Here is a 6,978-nt window from a genome sequence, read left to right on the forward strand (position 1 = left end):
TAGGCAAAAGGAAAATGAACCGTAACCAGAGAGAAGGCTCCAATGTACTATTGTCTGGCCAGTCAAAAGCCCCATAACTCTCTAGAGGTAGTATCTCAATGGGTGGCTGGTGCCGAGGCCAACCTACTAATTCTATGATGTGTTAAGAATTGAATGATATTGATGAAATGAAAGATTTTCTAAAGAAGTTGCCCTTCCTTCAGTACTGTATAAGGAAATGTAATTCAGAATTACTGCTAAAAAAGGTAGTTCGTTAAAGCTGTGGTACTTTTAACAGTTCAACATCATGTATTATACTGATATGCCTATTCTACGTAGACACTTGTACAATGTTTTTTATCTTTTTGACAGGTATGCCATCTTTATGTGGTAGGACCTTGCAGAGATGTTTCGGGATGTGAAAGATGCTGATTTCAGCCTTTGAAAACAATTGTGCTTCCTAAACCAGTTGCCAAAACATCGAACATTATTCATAGGGAATTCCGTTAAAATTGAAACCTTCTTTGTTAGGTAAGTAATCTGTAAGCATTGGTTTGAGTAAATTGATTAATTTACCGACTTTTTGGTACAATGGTATCCTTTGTAACTACTGTAGACCATTTACATTATGCATTGTAAGTCTAAACAGTAACAAGAGCCATGATTGTTGAGGGATTACTCAAACAGGAACTGGGTACAGACCTGCCTTTAGACATGAAATGTACACTTGGATTACATCGTTAATCATACCCCGTTATTTTGTTAATAAGCTAAGAGCCTGTTAGGTTGGTGTAGTCATGTTGTCGGGAAATAGATTTAACTGAAGTATAGTAAGAGTAGAGTTAGTTTAGGAGAACAATGTTTCTCTACAGGTAGTATATAGGTGCTGTAGATTTAAAGATATCTTTTGACACAAGTGTTAGGATTATCCTAGGTCTGAAAGACTTTTCTGACTGTTGCTGTATCCCTCAAAACTAAACTTTCTGTTAAAGTCTGTTCATAAACCGAAGAACGAATAGGAAATGACTATAGAGACAAGCTTTGAACTTTAAATTAAAACTGTCTTATGTCACTGACAGTTGGATATAAAATTTGTCTTAGAATTGATTCAAAAGAATAAGAAAACCATTTTAAATACTGTACATGATATAAAAATTGCTTTGTTGCTACAGGAATACAAACCCTCATCATTTATGTGGGTTTACTTTATTGCTGTTTTGTTATGACTAAAATTGTAGAAATCCATTGAATCTGGTTTTATTATATGGTTGCCCTCTGTTTCCACTTGCGCTAGGTAGGTGTTTAGAAGCCTGTGGGTCAGTAATCACTTTACTCTTGGTCATTGTGACGAATGGATGTGGGCTCCATCGCTGTCCACATTGTGCATTTATGCTTTTTGTTTCAGTTCCTTGCGATCATGAGTGCTTCTCAAGTATGTATGAGAACCTGCCCTGGCCTTGAAGGTCGTCTTTGTGGTACTTTTACGAGTATAGAAGCATTGAAGAATGAAAACTATTAAATTTTGTTAAAGAAAAAGAATCTTATAATGCTCTTTTTACTGAAAAAAATTGATTCTGCAATAATTTTAATAATTTAGTAGCTATCATAAAGAGAAGGCAAAAGGCAAAAGCGGATTGTTCCCCCTCTGCTTCTTCCTCCAAAGAGGACAGGAAACAGAAAATTTCTCTGACAAGTCCTGCCTTTTCCCTGTCTAACCCTTTGTTGTCAGAATTCCCAGAGACGCCAATAATAAAGGATGGGGGCCATTTGATCAAACAGGAATTTGTAGATGATATATCTCAGATTGTGCATAGTGAGGCGAAGAATATTCAGGGTGATTATGACCCTCTGGCTTTGACAATTAATCAACCAGAGTAGGATTCATTCTCTAGAGTTTATAAATCATAACAGGCCCCCATCCCCACCAATGAGTGTGCTAAGCTTGGGGGAACAGCTTTTTATTTCAGATGTAGGAGACCAAGGAGATTTCTCTTACATGTTGCTGATTTTTCCACGCTAATGGCATGCCAACGTGGTCTTTGCACCGTTTGGCGATTGAACATCAGGTATTTCCCCTATGACTAGGAGAGTTATATTATTCTCCAGTGAGATCCCATTAAGAGTTGGGCCTACCAGTAACACCCGAAGGCCTGGAAAGGTAAGTTTTCTCGGGGAAGGAAGTTGCTAATGTTTCCCCTGGAAAGGTATCAATACTTTCAAACTCCTCACGAGAGTTATAAGTGCAAAATGAACAGAAAGATTGGCCTTATAAGCTCAGTGTGAGGAGTAATCTTTCTCTGTCCGCAGATACACAAACAACCTGTGTCCTTTTCCTCAGGCAGGTACAGAAAAGCTTCCGCCAACTATGGCACAAAATAGGAATGCACATGCTCTGCCTGAACTCGCTGCTACAAGCACACATCCCGCAGTTAACGCAGCAACTGAACTCGCCACTAACAATATGTGCGTGCAGGTAGAATACGCAGCCGCCATTCCAAGAATGTCAGCAACATGCCCAAGCATGTACTGTATGTGATAAACTCACTATCAACTAGATCGATATATTCTTTTTCAGATACCTGTATACCCAGAGAAGAAAACAGTAAATCCATATTGAGGTTTAATCCCAAAATTTCTAAGGATTTTTCCAATTTACAGGTAAAACCATTGACTCCACGGAAAAGGAAAAGGACTGTAGAACCATATCCACCATTTCCTTGCGTATCTCCCAGTCTGCCTATTGGGAACAACATTCCCTCAAAAGACATAGATCTGATTTCCCCCATATTTTGCCTACAGATATAGGAAGTTTTGGTGGGATACGCATGAGAGATCTGAATTGTCACCACAATATTTGATGTCAGAGAGGGAGACAAAGCCTTTCCTCCCATCTCCACCTTATTATGGACACAAGTCTTTGGCTCATAAGAGAGTTCATAACCATTCTTTCCTCTTAACACCAGCATGTCTATCAGGAGCGAGACAAGAGAGGAAAGACTTTTAAGGGAGTGTTATAAACTCTAGAGCCTTTCCAAAAGAAGATACCGGACCATCAGAGCCAAGTCATAGAAACAGATCCCCAAATATGTATTGAGGACTCTTCTGAACAAAGTTGAAGTGGCAGCAGAAGCAACATGTGTCGCTACTCTAGTGGTACCTTCATCGGAACCAGGGGAGGCATCTCATTTCCTAAAAATCATGAGTCTTATACGACGTATCAATGGAATGAGCAAACCACCTCATGCCCAAGTAATATTAAGACATTGCACAATAGAAGGTTTCTTCCCAGAACCATAAAACGCTCACCGCAAGTTCAGTGTCCCGCTATCGAACTAGGCTAAAGACAATTTGGACCTTATTAATAAGCAGATCTTGGGTGCAGAGAACTCTTTAAGAACTAGTCGGGCAATGAAACTACCTCCTCCTGCTTCATCTAGATAAAGGAAGTTTTATGTGCACACAGAAGCACATCCTAGTCTGCTTCCAAGCAACCCGGACGTTGTGAACTTGACATCAGGTATGCCCAGTGGGAACTTACACACCCTTTTATGCCACCGAGCTGCAGAATATAAAGGCATCAGCTTGCTCCTGGCTAGACCATTGGTCAGAAGCAATTTTATACTTAGCGGTATCAGAAAATCTCACCGTTCCTAATACGAGAAATGAGTTAGAAGACCTTGTCAGATGGGGGGCAAAAGCTTTATACTTTGTACTCCATCAGACAGCCTTTATCTGGGGCAACTGCATACTAAAGAGGAGAGATGCAGTAAGTACAAAGTCCCCATGGCATATTATTCATAGAGATCCCTTTAACTTGAGGAACTCTGACATCACGTTATTCAACTCTTTCCCCACCAGCCAAAGTAGCAGTGGTGGTGGAGAAATGTGAGAGGAGCAGCCAAACATCCTTCCTGAGAAGAGCTAAAGTATCTAAATTTTCAGCTCCTTCTCAGCAAATGCCAAGGCCTTCCCCCTACAATCTCCTCCATGTCGTTTGTCAGAATCGGACAATCACTAACAGTATAAAAGACAGTCAGAACCCTCGACTTCCTTTCGGCACAAGGGGCATCCCTCCGGTCGCAGGAATCGACTGCGTCAAGATACCTGTTAGGGATAGGAGATACACAGACTATTACCTGTAGGGGGATGCCTGCAAAGTTGCAGTTCATCAGGGCAGATTGCTGTAGAAGTTCTTTGCTCAGGATTTCACATCCCATTTGTAAGCTGTCACCCTCCATTAAATCAGACTCTGACAATCCCATCATTGTATTTGTTGGGATCTAAAAAACAGTTGCTCTTGGAGAAAGAGATATTACAGATACTGGAGAAGGAAGAAGTAGAGGAAGTCTTCGACAGGCCCCCAGCTTTCTTCAGCAACCTCTTCATATTGGAGAAATTATTGGGAGGCTGGAAACCTGTCATAGACCTTAAAGGTTAAAGGTGTCTGGTTTCAGTTCCAGTTCCATCAGAATAGATACTCACCAGAACGTCAGCCGGGCAAGCCCAACCCCCCACTGTGGTGCCTTACCATAGCAGTAGCCTCCCCGGTAAACAGTTTAAACTCACGGTCCTGGGCGGGATCGATCGATCTCTTGCCTTGCGAATGCTAGGCAAACACGTTACCACTGATGTAGACCCCCAGCACAGTGATACAGGCTACAAGAGAGAATGACTTCTTGCTGATCTTAGACCTTCAGAATGCATATTTTCAGATCCCAGTCCTTCCGATATCAAGGAAGTACCTGTGTTTTATTTTCAGAGAAAAAACTTATGAGTTCAAGTGATTGTACTCCTTCATATCAAGAGCCCCACAGGTGTTCATTCGCTTATTCCCTCTCGTCTCCTCATGGGGACATGCCATGAGAATAAGACTACTGTGATACTGGGATGACTGGCTCCTACTAACAAAGTCAAGATCTCAGCTTATCTACCAGAGAAAGCTTCTTCCTGAAGTTTACTGTGACCTGGGAATCCCATCTAAATTATGAGAAGTCAAGACTTGACCCACAGTGTCATTTACAGTACAGTACTTGGGCATGGGCATAGATATGGTCCAAGCAATTGTATTTCCATCTTCAGAGAGTTCCTTACATTTCAGACAGATCATAACATCTTTCCGTGAGAAGGATTTCCTTCCAGCTCACTTCTGGGAGAAGCTTCTGGGTCATTGTGCCTCCCTATAGAAACAGGTACCCTTCGGGAGGATGCATCTTTGCTCAGTCCAGTATACTGAAAAGCCAAATACTCACAAAACTCAGACTCAGCCATCAGCTATTGTGAAGATCCCTTGAGATATGAGAACAGATCTCTCATGGTGGCTGATGGAGGGGAATCTGTTTGCTGGATTGCCTTTACAGATTCCAACTTTGGATTTTCTAATCTTTTCTGATGCTTCTTACCAGGGATGTGGAGCTCATCTGAGGGAGGAACAAGTTTCAGGACTATAGTCGCAGGAGGACAAGTCTTTCTACATAAACCATCTGGAACTTGAGGCATCGTATCTAGTATTACTTCACTTTACAGATACGATAAAAGATCATTCGGGAGTGTTCATGAGCGACATGATTATAGTGACCTATGTCTACAAACAGGGGGCTCCATATCCTGTCTCCTCGGTCAGTTGGCAGTAGGAATGCAACACTGCGCACAAGTAAATGCTGTACATCTTTCATCCTGATTCATTCTAGGGAAAGAGAATGTGATAGCAAACAATCTGAGCCGACTATGGATGATAGTTGGTTCAGAATGGTCTTTGGATCCTCTAGTGGCAAAGTCTCCTGAATTTGTGGGGCTCTCCAATCATAGATGTATTCCCCATTTATTGGAACAACAAACTATCTGTGTATTGTTCTCCCATCCTAGATCCAGCAGCAGTAATGGAAGTAATTTTCCAACACCTTTGGTATGGTATGATGGATGTCCATGCATTTCCCTGTTCTACCTGATCCGTCAAGACTTGAATAAGATCAGGCTGTCACAATATCTAAGAGCAATGCTAGTCGCACCAATGGGACCACAAGTGGAGTGATATCTGGACCTTCTAGATCTTCTCATCAAAATTCCAAAAGAACTTCCAGATTGGTTGGCCTCGCATGAAAAAGTTACATGAAGCAGCTCACTGTCTCTCTTTTCATGGCTGGAGGTTATCCAGCACCTCCTCCAAAAGAAAGGCTTTTCGAGGCCAACTGTGGAGCAACATTCAGGATACCTCCGCAATTCCTTCTCAGTAGTCTATATGGCAAAGGGGTCACTTTTCTGTGCTTTGTGTTATAGAAGGAGCATTACTCTACTCAAGGCCACTAAACCACTAATCGCAGACTTTTTAGTTTTTCTAAGGGGGAAAACTTCTCTCAGTCACAGCGGATAAAGGCTATCGCTCAGCTTTAATCCAGGTCTTCAGACTGAAAGAAATTGACCTCTCCTTCATGTGGGAACTCTCTGCTTTAATCAGAAGCTTTAAGCAGTCTTGCCTACCTTGGGAACTTGAATTCCTGTTCTGGAATGTGTTAAAGGTTTTAAGGTCCCTAAAGTCAACACCTTACTAATCTCTTTGCAGAGCATCAGACAGGGACCTTACATTTGAAACAGTTTCTCTTAGCTCTAGCATCATTTAAGAGAGTGAGCAAACTACATGGTCTGTCTCACTTAATGTCACACTCCAATAGGTGGAAAGATCTGTCTTTTTCTATTGCGGCAGAATTCAGAACTACGACCCAAATCCATCTATGACCTAGAATCAGTTTGACTCCTTTACAATTTCAGCAATCAAGGAGATAACTGATGATCCAGACAGTCTGTTAATTTGTCCTGTAAGGGCAGTCTGTCAAGAGGACTTCATCCTTTTGCCCTCTCGTCCCTTACTAGTTTGTAAGCACAGGTGGAAACAATAAGGGAACAACCAAAAGCACCTTCTCTTTTTGGTTATGAGAGACTATTACGAGAGCATACAAATCTTTGGAAGAAGCATCCGACTGAGTCCCCTCTTAAGGGTTATAACAT

At 41.6% G+C, this 6,978-nt stretch overlaps 1 protein-coding gene across 1 annotated transcript in view; it reads left to right on the top strand.

The window, feature by feature from the left end:
* Window positions 1-351: 351 nt before the first annotated feature.
* Dic1 (Dicarboxylate carrier 1) overlaps window positions 352-6,978 on the top strand; it is a 60,368-nt gene continuing 53,741 nt past the window's right edge. The window contains exon 1 of the mRNA XM_068365133.1: window positions 352-510. The gene's annotated coding sequence lies outside the window, so the exon portion shown is untranslated. The remainder of the gene's footprint in view (window positions 511-6,978) is intronic.

This window comes from Palaemon carinicauda, chromosome 42 (genome assembly GCF_036898095.1).
Source record: "Palaemon carinicauda isolate YSFRI2023 chromosome 42, ASM3689809v2, whole genome shotgun sequence".
NCBI lineage: Eukaryota > Metazoa > Arthropoda > Malacostraca > Decapoda > Palaemonidae > Palaemon > Palaemon carinicauda.